Source organism: Uranotaenia lowii, chromosome 2 (genome assembly GCF_029784155.1).
Source record: "Uranotaenia lowii strain MFRU-FL chromosome 2, ASM2978415v1, whole genome shotgun sequence".
Lineage (NCBI taxonomy): Eukaryota > Metazoa > Arthropoda > Insecta > Diptera > Culicidae > Uranotaenia > Uranotaenia lowii.
In genome coordinates, this window is record NC_073692.1 from 126,707,446 (window position 1) to 126,724,571 (window position 17,126).

The window sequence follows — 17,126 nt, forward strand, 5'->3', positions numbered from 1 at the left end:
TTTTTATATTTTTTGCATTTTTTGATTAGATTTTATGAGTTGATGGTAAAATAACATAAATATATTTTTTTTGTTAAATTAAGAAAAATGTAAAAATATAACGGAATTTTAGTAATAAAACATAACCGTAACGATTATTTTTAATAATAATCCAAAAGAAATACTGTCATTTTATTGTGAATTTATTTCATTTTCCTAAACGTATTCAATTTGAATAAAACAGCCGTTTTTTTTAATTATTCCTGGGTTAACGGGTTCAAAACTTGTTCAAAGGTGATATTATTTTTATTCTACAAAAGTTCGAAACAAAAAGCAAATTATTCTTTAGTCAGTTATCAGATCAGTAATGTCAGATAGCAGAAAATTTCGTTGCATACCAGCTTTTGTGCAATTTATTCTTTGGTTTTTGCAATATATTTTAATATCACCCCCCTGATTTTCCAACTTTGACAGACAAATAATGGATTTCAGATTAGTTTCCACCAGAGCTCGAAGGAATCAATTTTTTGACCGTAGTAGGGCATGAATGAGAGAAAATAAATTTCATCCCATCCCCAAGTGTTTCGAAAGACGATGAAATATAATCATATTAGCATAGACGAGCTTCATAATGACAGTGAATACATTTTTTTTTCTTTCGTCATTTACTTTACAGTCATTCAATCCACAATTTCGTGACAGTAAACAAACATTCAATCAGGTCAATTGGATTTTTCATGATTGAATTTACTTTCTATACTACCAGACGATTAATAAAAAATGCTTCCGAAGTAAGAGTTCGGTTAAGAGCAATGCCGGCTGGACGTCTGCGGAATCAACTTAACCCGATCAGAAGGGAAAAACAAAATTATATCAAAATGAGATATTTTGATACCTTTTTGCCTTTCTTTCAGAAAGGTATAGTTATCGGTCGATTTGGGAGATCATTAATTATGGTTCTTAGATATACCTTTATAGGTACCTATCGAATCAGCTCGACGAGTTCAGACGATGTCAGTGTATTTGTATGTATTGGTGTGATTTTTTATAAACTTTGTCACTACGTTTTTGCGAAACTGGGAAGTACAATAAAAATGATTTTTGTTTTAAAAAATTTGATTTTTTTCCCTCTTCAATGTATAAAAGAAAGAAAAAAAAACAAAATAGTTTGAAAAATAAATTTTCATAGTAATTATCATCAAATCATCACTCCAAAAAACGTGTCAATTGGCCTTGCTAGCCAAAACCAGCAATCACTAAAATCAAGATTATCGTATATATGACGTCAAATTATACGTGACGTCATAGATACGCGCTTGCTATCTAAAAGTATGGACCTGTCGATGTGTGGAAGGGAGAACAGACAGGCTTCACTCCCACTCAGGTTTGATGTCATCGTGGCAGAAACCGTGTAGGAGGAAGACGACAGTTCTAATTTTCCCAGCTAATGGTTGTATATTTTCATTTTAATGGTTCAGTTTGAAACCGAACCATTACAAAAATTTCGGAACCGAAGCTCCAAATTATTGAACAAAAAAATGGTTTTCACCAAGGGGTACGACCCCGAAATTTGTGAAGTCGTTGGTGAGTACCTCATGCCCACACTGCATGGTACGAAAGCGATAGTAACTTCGCCCAACATTATATTCAGGAACAGATTGCTCTGAGAAGGGGAAAACAACACGGGTACGCGGACGATGTATGCACATCCTCTCATCTTCTCACGTGCCGTTCGTGCTTACGAAGCTTTTTCTTAAGCAGCAACGACAGGAGAGTATTTCGCCCGTGAAAGCAAATTAAATCTAATAAGACAAATGCTACTGAATCCTCTCGAGCTTTAAGCTCTCGAGCTTGTTTTTTTGTTCCCTTTTCTCTTCCTCTCTTCAGATCTAACGTTGCGTTGTTGTTGTTGGGGTTGGTGTCTAGAGAAAAACGATGACGGCTTGGAGGTCAATCTGAACTTTCACTTGCTGAAGCCAATGGAAGATGACAACCAAACAGTAGCGCCACCAAACCCTCTATAGTAGAGTTTGAAGCATTTGGGATTTTTTTTGGAACATGCATATAAAGCTAAAAAGCTAATAATCATTATTGACAAAGTTGAAGAAACAGAAAAAAAAATTGACTAAATAGACCAATTTGACGAAATTGACAAATTTGACATAATTCATTGATTTGACAAAATTCACTTGATTGAAAAAATCATAAAATTGACAAAATTTATAAAATTGACAAAATCGAGAAAATTGGCAGAATTGACCAAATTGACTATGAAAAACTGGATTAAAATTCACTGAATTGACAATATTGATAAAACTGACAAAATTAACAAACTTGAAAAAATTGACAAAATTGACAAAATCGACAAAATTGACAAAATTGACAAAATTAACAAAATTGACAAAAGAGATGACAAAATTCACTAAATTGACCAAATTGACAAGATTGATAAAACTGACAAAATTGAGAAAATTGAAAAAAATGATTAAATTAACGATGACAAAATCGAAAAAATTCACTAAATTGACAAAATTGACAAGATTGATAAAACTGACAAAAATCGACAAAATTGACAAAATTGATTAAATTGACCAAATTGACCAAATTGACGAAATTGACAAACTTGGCTTAATTCATTGATTTGACAAAATTAACTTAGCTGAAAAAATCATAAAAATTGATAATATTTATAAATTTGACAAAATCGAGAAAATTGGCAGAATTGACAAAATTGACGATGACAAAATCGACAAAATTCACTGAATTGACAAAATTGACAAGATTGATAAAACTGACAAAATTGAAAAAAAAATATACTAAATTAACGATGACAAAATCGACAAAATTCACTCAATTGACAAAATTGACAAGATTGATAAAACTGACAAAAATCTACAAAATTGACAAAATTGACCAAATTGACCAAAATGACCAAATTGTCAAAATTCACAAAATTGACAAAGACAAAATTGACAAAATTCACTATATTTACAAAGTTGACAAAATTGAAAAGATTGACAAAATTGACTGGCGAAATTTACAATTGACCCAATTGACCAAATTGACAAAATTGACAAGATTGACAAATTGACAAAATTTACAAAATCGAAGAAAATTGACAAAATTGAGAAAATTGGCCAAATTGACAATGACAAAATCGACAAAATACACTTAATTGACAAAGCTGACAAAATTGACAAAATTGACAAAATTGACAAAATTGACAAAATTGACAAGATTGACAAAATTGACTAATTTGATAAAATTGACTAATTTGATAAAACTGACAAAATTGACAAAATAAACAAAACTGACCAAATTGACAAATTTGACAAAATTGACAAAATTTTCAAATTTGAAAAAGTTGACAAAATCATGAAAATTGTTAAAATCGACAAAATTGACAAAATCTAGAAAATTGGTTAAATTGACAAAATTTATCAACTAAGAATGCTGACAAAATTATGAAAATTGAAAAAATGACCAAATTAACAAAATTAACAAAATAGACTAAATCAACAAAATAGACTAAATCAACAAAACAGAATAAAAATCTCAAAATAACAAAATTAAAAATACTACGCTTTCAAAATTTTCAATACTTTTAATTTTCAAAATTTATTCTACCGATTTTCTGCATTTTGGTATCGTATTTTACTCTAGCAATTGAAATTTTGTTCCAATAATTTTATCTATGTATTTGATTCCTCAACTTGAGAGGTTGAATTATTTGAAATACATGGTCAGGCACCTTTTTTCAAATTGTATTCTTAATTTTTATACCCCTTCCATTTTGAAGATATCATATGCTGTAACTCCAAAAGGAGTAAATTGAGTTAGATTATAATGTCATAGAAACGGAATCATACATGATATTCCAGAATCTAGTCATTCAAAAATCTCCAACTAGTTGCAAATAAGGTTATTTATATGAAAATTATGATCATATAAAAATACTTTTATCCTAATAAAAACTTTGAATCTTTAATTCCTAAATTCATTTTGGATTTATTGCGTATGAAATTCATTAATCATAATTCATAATTCATTTTGTTTTATATGTACCCAAATATCATTTACAGGCTGAAAGAAAGGCTACAATCCACTGTCAAGTGTATTAAATCGGGTTTTTTTCTATCTAAATGAATTATAATTCAGTACTCGTAGGATGTTAAAATATCTCAAATTATATCAAAAAATCTATACGATCATAGCTAAATTATATCAGTTTTTGATATGCTCCTATCAAGATTATATCTGGTTCAGATAGCATAGTTTGATATTGGACAGAACAAATTATATCAAAACTATAACTTATCAAGATATGAGTGCTTCGAGAAAATTTTCTAGTGGAAGGTCAATAAACCACATTATTTGATAAAACCATGCTCCAGTTTTGGTTTCCCAAAAATTTGATTCAATTTTATGAATCTGTTGAGCGAAACTCGTTAATGTAAGGTTTGAGCCGTATTGACTTCGATGTCCGTGTTTCAGAAAAAGTTGTTCGTATATCAAAATAAGATAAAATCATTTTATTTTAGGACATTCCGAAAAAAATCTTGATCATTGAATATGAGCTCAACCCCATTCAAGTTTGTCAATCAGAATAAGATATAATTCAGATTAGAGAAACTTAAAATCGAAAATTTGGAGTACTTTATTATAACTGAATCAGATGTAAATATCTTGGTGAGATACGTTTTAGTTATTATTTTGATATGCTCTCCTGATCGGGATAGCAACCATATATTTGCATCGTCCCGGGTAACGATTCTGTTTGTTAATTCAGAAAAAGTTTTGCCCCGCGCTAGTGGAGGAAAACGAAAACGGCATTAGATGACTGAGTTTTCAAAAGTTCACATTCGTGAGAAAGAAATTGGAGTGACTTTTTTTTCGACAGTCAATCACAGATTACTATTTTGACTGATTGGGCGCAATGATGGAAACGTAAAACGTATGTAGATATTGAAAGGAAAATTATTCCACTTTCATCTAAGCATGTCAGTGTCTAAGCAGTTTTGAACACTGGTTTTCACGAAAATATTTATGAGAAAACTAAATTTTTCATTCAATTTTCACCAGAGATGTACTGAAAATTCACGAAAATAAAACTTTTCTTTCTTTACTTTTTATACTTTAGATTCATCATACAACATACTCAGGGCCGTAGGAAGAACCGGCTCATGGGGGGAATTTTGCTGACAAATTTTTTTCACTAACATTTTTGCTGAAACAATGCCTACACAAGTGAAAAATTGTATATGTACTGAGTGCAAATAATTCAAATTAAAGTTATTTTGCATTTAAAGTTGTTTATTTTTTAAATTAAGTCCTAGGAGAAGCCAATTTTGTTCATGAAGCTTTCAGAAATATAGGTACTTGTGATATAGCTCAGTTGGTAAATCAGTTGAGAGCTGATATCCGTGAGTTCGAGCCCAAGAGTAAACATCGATCACAGTAGTTCCAGATAGGTTTTTTAATACCTGGTGCGCACACTGCATCGAAAATCGAGACAAAAAAAATGGATTTTGAACCTTCATTCAAAAAATTTTTTTTTGTAATCTCACCTACTTTACCAAGCATCTGAACCATAAGCATAACCGTTGGATAAGCATTGGATGAAAATGTATCAAAAATTCAAAAATAAAAGTAAAAAATAAGATTTGCGGTTCAAATAAGGTTTTTTTACAACTCTTGTAAACTCGATTAAAATTTAAGACTAAGTTAGAACCTTTGATTTTGAAGAATCTGTAATATATGTAAGTTTTGTAAATGAAATTCCAGCTGAATTTTTACATAAGGATAAAAAAACAAGTTCAACAATTATCATTTAATATTAAATTTTTCATAATTTATATCCTGTTATGAAAGTTTTCAAAATCAAAATCTAGATTTTTCAAAAAACAAATTCTTTGAAATGCATTCAGATCTTATTTTTTATTTGTGATTTTCACCAGGTTTGTGTTTCTAATCTAACTTTGATAAATTTAAAATTTTAATTTTGAATCAAGAATCAAAGTTATCAAACTCCAATCTCCTTCAATTTGAATCCCTGATGAAATTTTAACATCGATATTTTAATATTGATCATAAAACTTAAATTTTAGCTTAATCTGAATACAAACCTTGAATTTTAGTTCCAAGTCTGAATTCTGCATTTTGAACCCAAATTCTAAGCCTGAATCTAAATTCCGGGTAAGAAATCCTATGAATTTGAAAACAAAAAGCGAAATTTGTATCAGAAACCTTGACCAGAAATATTTAATTTAAATTTGAACTTATGGTTTTCAATATTCGTAATTGAACTTGAAAAATTTTAATAAAATTGTGAATAACGAATTTTCTACATATTTTTAATTTCTGGACTCAGGAAATTTTTTTAATGATTCAACTCTGCACATAAATTGAGAAAAAAAATTTCAGATCCAAATCTTAAAAGTGGTTTGAATTTCAAATATTTTTTTTTTCATATTCCGAAATTCAGAGTTTTGAATATGGAAAATTCAACCCATTTAAGATTGAAATGCAACACTTATGTTGGATCAAGTATCCGGGCGTGGCAAATCAAGGCAATTTTATCCTGAAACCTTGTGAAATAAGGGCATATTGTTTTAAGTTTTTCTTAAAAACCCGTCCAACACGCAGGCAAATTTCAGAATTATTCCTCTAAAATAAAGAAAAAAAAACACACGGATTATTGTTTTTAATTTTTTTGAAACACATCAGGCGATTCAGAAACATTAAAAAAATAAATCTTCCTAAAAATCGTTTATGTTTTTTGATAAAATTTGATTAAAAAAATTATTTGGAGACAAGATACATGATTCTAAGGACACAATTGAAATTTTCGTTTGATTTTGCAAATAGAGTGAGAAAATCTGGTCCAAATCCGTATAATCTGGTAAACTTAGTCTAATTTTATTGGGATTTAATATTTGGGACACAATTACTATCAACAAGTGAGTAATTTTAAAAAAAACTGTTGTAGAATTGTGGTCCTGGAATAAGATTTCGAGGTTTTGGAGTCAAGATTGTTACACTATTGTTACTCTTGAGTCATTTACGTAGTTAATAAAAATTTGATTAGAAAACTCAAATTTTATGTTTAGTACAACATTTCACTTGGCATCTTCGGACCTTCATGGGGGGGGGTTTAACCCCCAAAACCCCCCCCCCCCCCCCCGTTCCTACGGCCATGCAACATACACTATATATTTATCACACTTTCTACACACTTGCTAGATTACTTGATAGAGGCTTAATATAAGTCGAAACGTTGGATGTTGGGATAAAATCAAATCGTTTTTTAATCACTAAACAGACTGAAATCGCCGAAAACAACCCAAAGCAAAAAACAATAAATGTATAATCTGTAATCAAAAATACTCCTTGGCTCTTGCATGAATAAAATGTGAATAAATTACAGATCTCACTCGTTTTACAGAAAAAGAATTAAATGTTGTACTAAAGTATTTTTTAATCTAAGCATTTTTTCTGCTAACCTGAAAAATGTTCTACTGTAGGCTAAAAACAGAAAATTACAAAAAAAAAATGTTATGCATGACCTGGTCAATCAATAAGTTGATTTTTTAAAACATGGCGAAAACATTTCGTGAAATTATTGGAAGCTCAAGCAAGATAAGCTGATCCACAGTTTATTTTTCCGTAATTTATTCTTTCGATTTTGTTTTCTATGGCTTCGAATAAAGTTAAAATGAATGATTCTTGAAAAACATTGCCTTAAAATCATATTAAATTCACGTTCAGAAGTTTCCCAAAACTGTTGATTTTGATTAAACAAACACAAACACATACACGATCTCAATGAAAATTGATGTTTCCTCAATGAAATTCCTTTTTTTTTTCTTAACTCTAAGCATACATCTTTCGAGGATAATGGCTAGCATCTTATAAAAGCTAAAACCACCAACCTACAGAAAGTGCACTATACATGCCGTGACCGGGATTCGATCTCATACTCGCTGGCTTAGAAGACTTGAAGGCTATCCTTTACGCCACAGGCTACGGCTTAGAATTTGTTAGTAAACAAGATAGGTACAGTGTTTTTTGTCAAGAGTTTCAAATTGACACCTGTAGAACTCTCACCGTAAAAAAACTACGAATTAGGATTTCTTGAAAAGCACGATAAGGAACTCGCATATTGACGATCGTTGGTAGACTATTTTTTTTTTCACATAAGGATAAAAGGATTAAAAATTACTCTTTTTGTCGACCGGTTTCTGGCTCGATGTTGCCCATCTATAGCGTTGCCACATTAAAATCTGTATTTCCGAAGCAAAAAAATCTTTAAAACCTGTGTAAAATCTCAAAATTCTGTATTGAAATCCGTACTTAAAATTGTGAATTTAGATACTAACGTTGCTCTACGATGACCTTTGTATTATGTGTAGTGCACTAAATTGGACTGCGCTCCTAATTACTGCGGGCAGTCAAATCAGTGTAAACTCTGTCATTTTGAATGAATCGTTTTTGGTTTAACTTTGTACGAATGACAGCGAAAGCAAAAATTGCACGAAATCCAACTTTCAGAGCAACGGACAATGTAAGGTCTCAAAAAGTTTTTAGTCGATATCTTTCGATAATCATTAAACCTAACTGTATCCTTCCTGGAATTCAAAATAAATTTGGATTAGAAAAATATGTGAATAGTCTCTGCCAGTTTCTGTTCCTTGTTATAATAACAATGAACTACGAGAAAAATGTACACAGCTACAGCGATGTGTCCCTATTTATGATCTGGAAGATTTTTCAAATTTGCAGGTGTGACAATTGAAGATGGCTTGCAAGTTGGATCATTAAAGTCAATTATTATCGATTCATTCAAATTATAATCAAATTATCTTAAAAATTACTGATTTGCTGAAAATCTGTATAAAATCTGAATAGATTTCCAATTATCTGAAATCTGTATATTTAGATTCTTGGTTAGAAACTTTCAAAAAAAGACCTGTATGATTACAAAAAAATCTGCATATGTGGTAACATTGCTCAACTACAGGACGATGTCCTTCTGATCACACAAAGAAACTACAAGAAAATATAGTGCCTTTTTAACCCCTTTTTAACAATTCAGAGAAACACTGATTTGGACAAGACAATTCTCAACAAGAATAGACCTATCTTGTGTTATTTTTCCGTGAAATACAATGAAAGCTGTTTGAGTCACCAAACGCTTCGGAAAAGCAGTTTTGGCTGATTTTACCTTCGATTCCCCTTTGTTTATCAAATAGTTCTGAAAAGCATGTTGGGACTTGAATTTTTTTTAATCAAATGAGACCTTTCTTGGGTGATTTATTTCGAGCAATCGATTGGAGACTATTTGAGCCACCGCACGCATTGGAAACTGGAGTTATGGCTGTTTCCCCTTCATTTCCCAATATTTTTCAAAGATTTCAGAAAAAGTATTTTCAAATTTTTTTAATAATCAAATGAGAAATTGAATGAAGGCTATTTGAGTCACACATCGTGAAATGGAGTTATGGCTGTTTTTACCATCAATTCTCCTACATTTTTTCAGTTTATTCAAATTTAATTTTTATTTATTGAGCCACCGCACGCATTAGAAAATGAAGTTTTGGTCAATTTTACCTTCAATACCCCAACATTTTTCAAACGTTTAGGCCGTATATCCACTTTAGGAAGCATTAAATGGCTTATCCAGAGGATTCAGAACAAGGATCTGAAAATGATTTTGCGGCTTCCACCTTGGCACAGCACCGAAGATCTTCATCGGATTGCAGGCATTGAATCGATCGAGGAGATGCCCAACAAAATCATCTTTAACTTCAGATGCAAATCGATGCAGTCTTCCATCGCCGAAATTCGTTCACTTTATAATAAGTTAAATTTTACGATAGTTTTAAGTTTTAAGTTTAAAATATTTGTGACTTTATAGGATGTTCTCCTACATTAAATCTTGATTGCGCACAGCAAATGTATGTCTTATAAATAAAATTTTTAATATCTAGTTAACCAAAGGGCTCTGAACAGTTCATTATTGAGCTGAACACCTAATTCAATGTAATAATGTAATACAAATGTAATGATAGATTGGTACAAATAAAGACATATTTAAAAATAAAAATAAAAAAAAAGCATTCGGTGGCTCAAACAGCCTTCATTTAATTCCTTGGAAAAAAAACCACACAAGATACGTTTCATTTGGTTTAAAATTTTCAAGTCCGAATATGCATTTTTCTGAAATATTTGAAAACTGTAGAGAAATTGAGGGTAAAACAGCCATAGCTTTAGTTTCCGATGCGTGCGATGTTTCAAATCGCCATCATTCGATTTCTCGGAAAAAAAATCACATCCGATTTTACTATTTGTTCAAATTTATTTCTGAATTGATTGAAATTGATTTCCATTCGAATTCTCAGAAAAAATAACAAGATATAAGTCCCATTTTGCTTAAAATTATCAAGTCTGAACATGTTTTTCTGAAATATGTAAAACATTTAGGGGAATTAAGGTTACACAACCATTACTCAATGTTCCAAAAAGTGCGGTTTATCAAATAGCCTCCATTGGATTTCTCGAAAAAAAATCAAGCTGGAAAAGTCTCATTTGCACCAAAATTTTCCAGTCCGAACAAGCTTTTTCTGAAGTATATTAAATATGCAGGGAATTTGAGGGTAAAACGGCCATTACTCCATATTCCAATGGGTGCGGTGGCTCAAATAGCCTTCATTTGATTAATCGAAAAAAAAACATACATGATAGATCTCATTTGATTAAAAATGTTCAAGTCCGAACATGTTTTTACTCTAAATAAATTGAAAAATGTTGGGGAATTCAGGGTAAAAAACGTCATAACTGCAGAGGCTTAAACATCCTTCTTGGGAAAAACCACATAAAAAAAGTTTTATTTGGTTCAAAATTTTCAAGTCCGAGCATGCTTTTTCTGAACTATTTGAAGAATGTTGGGGAATTAAGGGTAAACCATCATAACTCGATTTGCCGATGCGTGCGGTAGTCTACTTTTGATTTCTCGCGAAAAAAAAATCACACAAGATAGATCTCATTTTGTTCAAAAATTTAATTTTTCCGTCAAAATATGATTTTTTAACTATTTCATAAATAAAGGGGAATCGAGGGGAAAATCTACCATATTTTTTTTTGAAGCGTGTGGTAGCTGAAATAAGCTTCATTTGCTTCCTCGGATAAAATCACGCAAGAAAGATCAATTTTTGTCCAAATTTTTCTGGTCCAGATCAGTGTCTTCTGGATTGTTTACAAAATAAAGGCAATTGGGGGTGAAAAGGCTCTAGAGCTCCGTTCGTAAGCTCGTGAATTGTCTGAAACTCTGTCCAATCAATTTTCCGGACATTCTCACTAAATTAATGTATATTTTTATAGATTTGGTTCATGTAGGAGGGAAGGTACTGAATTTCATCGCGGTTTATACACTTTTTCTCCATTGTACAACGGCTCAAAGGAAGACTCACGGGATCCTAATCCAGGCGGTCGGCATGCTTGAACTCGCATCCAACTGCTGGAAGGATATTCTGGCACTTTGGGGAAGGTTGTTTGGGCGACGCACACAGGAATATATAGAACAACAAGTTGGCCAAAAGTGTTGTTTGATGTTTTTACTCAGTCATATGATTGGCTATCTTGAAAAAAACTACTTAAATATATTTGAGGTTTATAAATTTTTTTAGCCAATTCATTTACCTAGCAGTGGATTTGAAGCCTTCGAATTCGATATCAGTAAAGGATCCGCTTGATACTTCAAATAATATCTTCCACCTTGAATAATACAAAATTCATTAAATGGTTCTGACAAAAGTCCTCTTATTTTTACAACTGCATTGTACTGTACTACAAATTCGCGTCGATTAATTTTTGCTACAATAAGATTCTGCAATTCAGCCGCTTTAACAGATGTCTCAGAATTTTTTTTGACTAATTTTAAAGCATGAGTATTTGCTGCTGCCCTTAGTTAATTTTTGCTGCATAGTTTAAAACATCCATATGATCAATTTCATACAGCAAATGTGTTTTTCTTCGCGTATTTTTCCTCTATCAAGACTGGTATTCTGGAGCACATTATAAAATTTCAATGAGCTTAAAATATAAGATATGCTTCGAAAGGGCGATCGCTATACTGCAAGATTATTTTAAACAGCTGAGCTCTGAAAAATAAAAGTTCTATCTGCAAATGAAAATCTCAAAGTTATTTCGGAAAAATACTCGATTGAAAACCCCTAACTAAAAATCCAAGAGTTTTCTTAGTTTAGATTTAAAAAAGAAGAGTGTATGACTTTCCGAAATTAAAAAAAAAATATTGCTACTTTTATTGAATTTTGACGAGATTAACATCAATGAAAATGTTCCATTATTTAAATAAATTATTCACAATAAGCACTTCAAAAAAATTAAACTATTATTTGAAAAAAAATTCTTAAGATACTGATTAAAGTTATCATGGCGCATAGAAAGGTTTTTACAAAACAAGAGTCAAATTTTTCAACTCCAGCATTGAAAATATCACGAGTGCGAAAGTATGCGGAATTTTTTCTTCTGTACATGGTTCTTGAAGTTATGAACTTTCACATGATACGCTGTACGGTGAAATTCCAGTTGATAAAAATATAGAAGTTCTGCCACTTACTTACTTTACTTAATGATCCCGCGCCGATCCTCCGGTGCATAGGGCCGTGGTAAAAGACCTCCACTGTTGACGATCCGGAGCCAGCGTCTTCACCTGGTCCCAGTCAAGATTCTCGTCGACAGTTCGGATTTCAACGGCTAGGCTTCGCCGCCACGAATTTCTGGGTCTAGCGCCTCTCTGCAAATCTCGTTTTCATCTCTTCGCAGCGTGTGCCCAATCCATCTCCACTTACGTTCCCGAATCTCGATTTCTAGCGCCTTTTGATTACACCGGCGATGTAGTTCCTCATTCGAGATCCAGTTGCCAGGCCACCAAGCGCGGATGATATTCCGCAGGCAGCGGTTTACAAATACTTGCAGTTTTCGCGTCGTTACCGCATATGTGCACCAAGTTTCGCACCCGTACAGCAATACGGATTTGACGTTTGAGTTGAAGATTCGGATTTTTGATCGTAGAGAGATCTGGCGTGACCGCCAGATGTTTTGGAGACTCGCAAACGCAAATCGGGCCTTTCTGATCCGTGTTTCGATGTCTTTTCTGGTACCACCATCAGGCGTAAACTGGCTACCAAGATACTGGAAGCACTCCACTTTCTCAACTTGTTGCCCAGCTACCATGAAACTGGAGGGATTTCCTGTGTTGATCTCCATCGACTTGGTTTTCAGACATTGACTTTGAGACCTGCTGCCTTGGAACTTTCGGTGAGGTCGTCGAGTTTGCTCTGCATATCTGGTTGTGTTTGGGCGAGCAAATCAATATCGTCAGCCAGGTCAAGGTCGTTCAGTTGCTCCATTGTTGAAAGATTCCACGGCAATCCTCGGTTCGGTGCACAGTCAATCGATCCAATCAGAATCTCATCCATTACGATTAGAAAAAGTAGCGGTGATAGAATACATCCTTGTCTCACTCCAGCAGTTACCGGGATTGGTTCGGACAAGACACTGTCGTGCAAGACCTTGCACGAAAATGCCTCATACTGTGCTTCGATGAGATGGACTAGTTTCTCTGGGACCCCTCGTCGCCTTAGAGCCGCCCAGATGTTTTCATGGTTAAGTCGGTCGAATGCTTTTTCGAAATCAACGAACACCAGCAGAAGAGAGTCCTGGAATTCGTTGATTTGTTCCAGTATGATTCGTAGCGTTGTGATGTGGTCCACACATGATCGTCGAGATCGGAATCCAGCTTGTTGCCGTCGGAGTGTAGCGTCTATTTTCTCCTGGATCCTGTTCAGGATCACTTTGCAGAGTACTTTGAGGGTTGTACAGATCAACGTTATGCCTCGCCAGTTACCGCACTCTGTTAGGTCTCCTTTCTTCGGGACCTTTACGAGGATACCCTGCATCCAGTCGGTCGGGAATGTTGCAGTATCCCAGATGTCAGCGAAAAGACGGTGCAACATTTGTGCTGATAGGGCAGGGTCGGCTTTCAGCATTTCAGCAGGGATGCAATCGATCCCAGGTGCTTTGTTGGATTTCATGTTTTTGATTGCCGCTTCTATTTCAGCCAGCGAAGGCGCTTCCGAGTTGACGCCATTTATGCGACTTACTGTTGGCGCTTCGAGCTGCAGATTCTGTTGGCCATCGCTATTCGTGACTCGGAAGAGTTGTTCGAAGTGCTCAGTCCATCGTTTGAGCTGATCTGTTCGATCGGTCAATAACTGACCTGCTCGGTCTTTTAGCGGCATTCTTGCATTAGTCCTTGCACCACTGAGGCGGCGAGAAATGTCATAAAGTAATCGGATATCTCCAATGGCGGCGGCTCTTTCTCCCTCTTCGGCAAGGGAGTTTGTCCAGGCTCTCTTGTCTCGTCTACAAGCTCGTTTAACTGCCTTTTCCAGCTCCGCATATCGTAAGCGGGCGGCTGCTTTGGCTGACCCGGTACATGCCTGCTCAATTCCGACTTTCGCCTTTCTCCGATCATCGACCATCCTCCAAGTTTCATCCGACATCCATTCACTCCTTCGTCCACAAACTTTACCGAGAGTACCATGGCTCGTCGTGATAAAGGCATTCTTGATTCCACACCACTGTTCTTCGACTGTTCCGTCTGTCGGCAGCTCCGAGGCTCGGGATTCTAGCTGTTCAACGTATGCCCTTTTCACCTCTGGATTCTCCAACCGGCGGACGTCGTATCGACACCCGACTTTCTCCACGCGCCGTTGGACACGTGCAACTCTCAGTCGTATCTCGCCAAGGACGAGGTGATGGTCAGATGCAATGTCTGCGCTTCGCTTGTTGCGGACATCAAGAAGGCTCCTTTTCCATTTTCGGCTGATGCAGATGTGGTCAATTTTATTTTCTGTTCGGCCATCTCGGGATACCCAAGTGACCTTATGTGCTGGTCGATGGGGGAAGAGCGATCCACCGATCACCATGTTGTTGTTGCCACAAAATTCTACAAACAGCTCTCCGTTTTCGCTCATCTGTCCTAGGCCATGGCGCCCCATGATGCGCTCAAGGTCCTGATTGTCGGAGCCAATCTTTGCGTTGAAGTCGCCCAAATGGATTTGAATGTCACCCTTCGGAATTCTCTCAACCACGCTGTTCAGTTGACTGTAAAACTGCTCTTTCTCCTGCAAGTCGGCAACGTCAGTTGGCGCATAACACTGGACCATTGTAAGGTTTCTAACCCGTGTTCTGAATCTGGCTACGATTATTCTTTCGTTTATCGGTTCCCATCTAATGAGGGCCGCCTAGGCCTGCGGGCTTAACAGGAAACCATTTCCTCGTTCCCGAGTAGCATGTTCTCCTCGTATGCCAGAGTAAAGCAGGACTTGCCCGGATTGTGTCTTGTGTTCTCCAGTATTAGGCCAACGGACTTCGCTCAGTCCCAGAATTTCAAGCTTGAGGCGGCTAGCCTATCTAGCAAGTTGTTCCAGTTTGCCTCGTTGGGCAAGGGTTAAAACATTCCAAGTTCCAATTCGTGTCCGTGTTTTCATGCTAAAAGTCGTCGCCAAAGTTCCAGGTCGGTCATTTCTTTCGGATTCCGTAACAATTTCAAATCGGTAGCAGTAGGTTGTTAGCCTAAAGTCCCTATCCCGCGATGGGGCTGTCATCTTGGACTTAGCTGGCGGGAGCCGCATTTCATACATTCAGCCGCTTGTTGTTGTTCGTAAAAGTTCTGCCACTGTTGTTCGTAAAAAATGTATATTGAAAAACTGACTGATACATGGTGTCAAATGTATTCAAGAAGCAAATGAACATAAAAATCATAGTATTAGTTCATTTTTGAATTTTGACTTTTGGTCAGGTTTTTGGGTGAAATACTCCTGTGTGCGACGGTCAGTTGGTAGACTCACCTCATTGCCGAATCCAGAGCCGAACTACTGCCAAGGATCGAGATTGAAAAGAGAAGCTAACCAGCGTTACCACATATACAGATTTTTCTGTAATCATACAGATATTTTTGAAATTCTTCATCCGAGAATCTGTATAAACAGATTACAGATAGTTTGAAATTTATAAAAATATAATACGGAATTTCAGCAAATCAATAATTTTGGAGATATCCTCTGAATATTACATGAATTTATCAATAATAATTAAATTCGATATGATTCAAGCCCAAACACGAAAAATCCTCCAAATCAGAAATCGGAACCGAAACAACACAGCGCTTACTACGACAAGCAAGGGTTTCAAATCAGTTTTTAAATTTGTAATTGAGAATTATTTAGCAAGATCAGAAGTAACGCTACACGAAATGTAACTTTCAATGCTAAAGTAAAACAACATGAACATTTTTTTCGTAGTATACTGTGAATATAAATAAGTACAGGAACTGACTCACATTACAACAGAGACTTTTAAAACTATTTCCTAATTCCAATTGATTGTTACTTCTAGGAAGAACACATTTCGATTTTTTAAATATTTAACTAAGGACATCGACTTTGTATGACCTTATATCACTGATCACACTGACATGACACTTAGAATAAAAATAGATCATTTTCTGTCTTTTTTTCCACCTATCGTCCACATTGCGAACCTTGCAAAGTTTGCCAACGAAAATCCCTTTAGGATAAATTTACCTGTTTAGCCGGATTGTATCATGGAAATTGCCAATTTTTCCTTGAAAGTTGGGTGGCATTTTCCAACTGGGATAAAATTTCATCAAAAGCGATCGATGCGCACCCCTCCTGAATCGATATTGCGTACTGCTGGAATAAATATCCAACAAATGAAATCGAGTGTCCAGTCAGTATGGACAGAGCTCATTTTGTCCGTTTCAATAAATGTTGGTTTTCGTGCAATTTTTGCAGTCGCAGTGATATTCGTTCAAACTTAAACCAAAAAGCGATTCGCGTGTATCAAAATGTGAGGATTAACACTGATATTGCTGTCAGAAGTCCGCAGCTACCAGGAGCACTGTCGAATTAAGTGCGCTACGCATTATAAAAAGGTCATTGTAGAGCAGCTTTAGTATTCGGAATCACAGTTTTTAATACAGATTTCAATACAGATTTTTGAGATTTTTTACAGATTCAAAATATTTTTTGCTTCGAAAA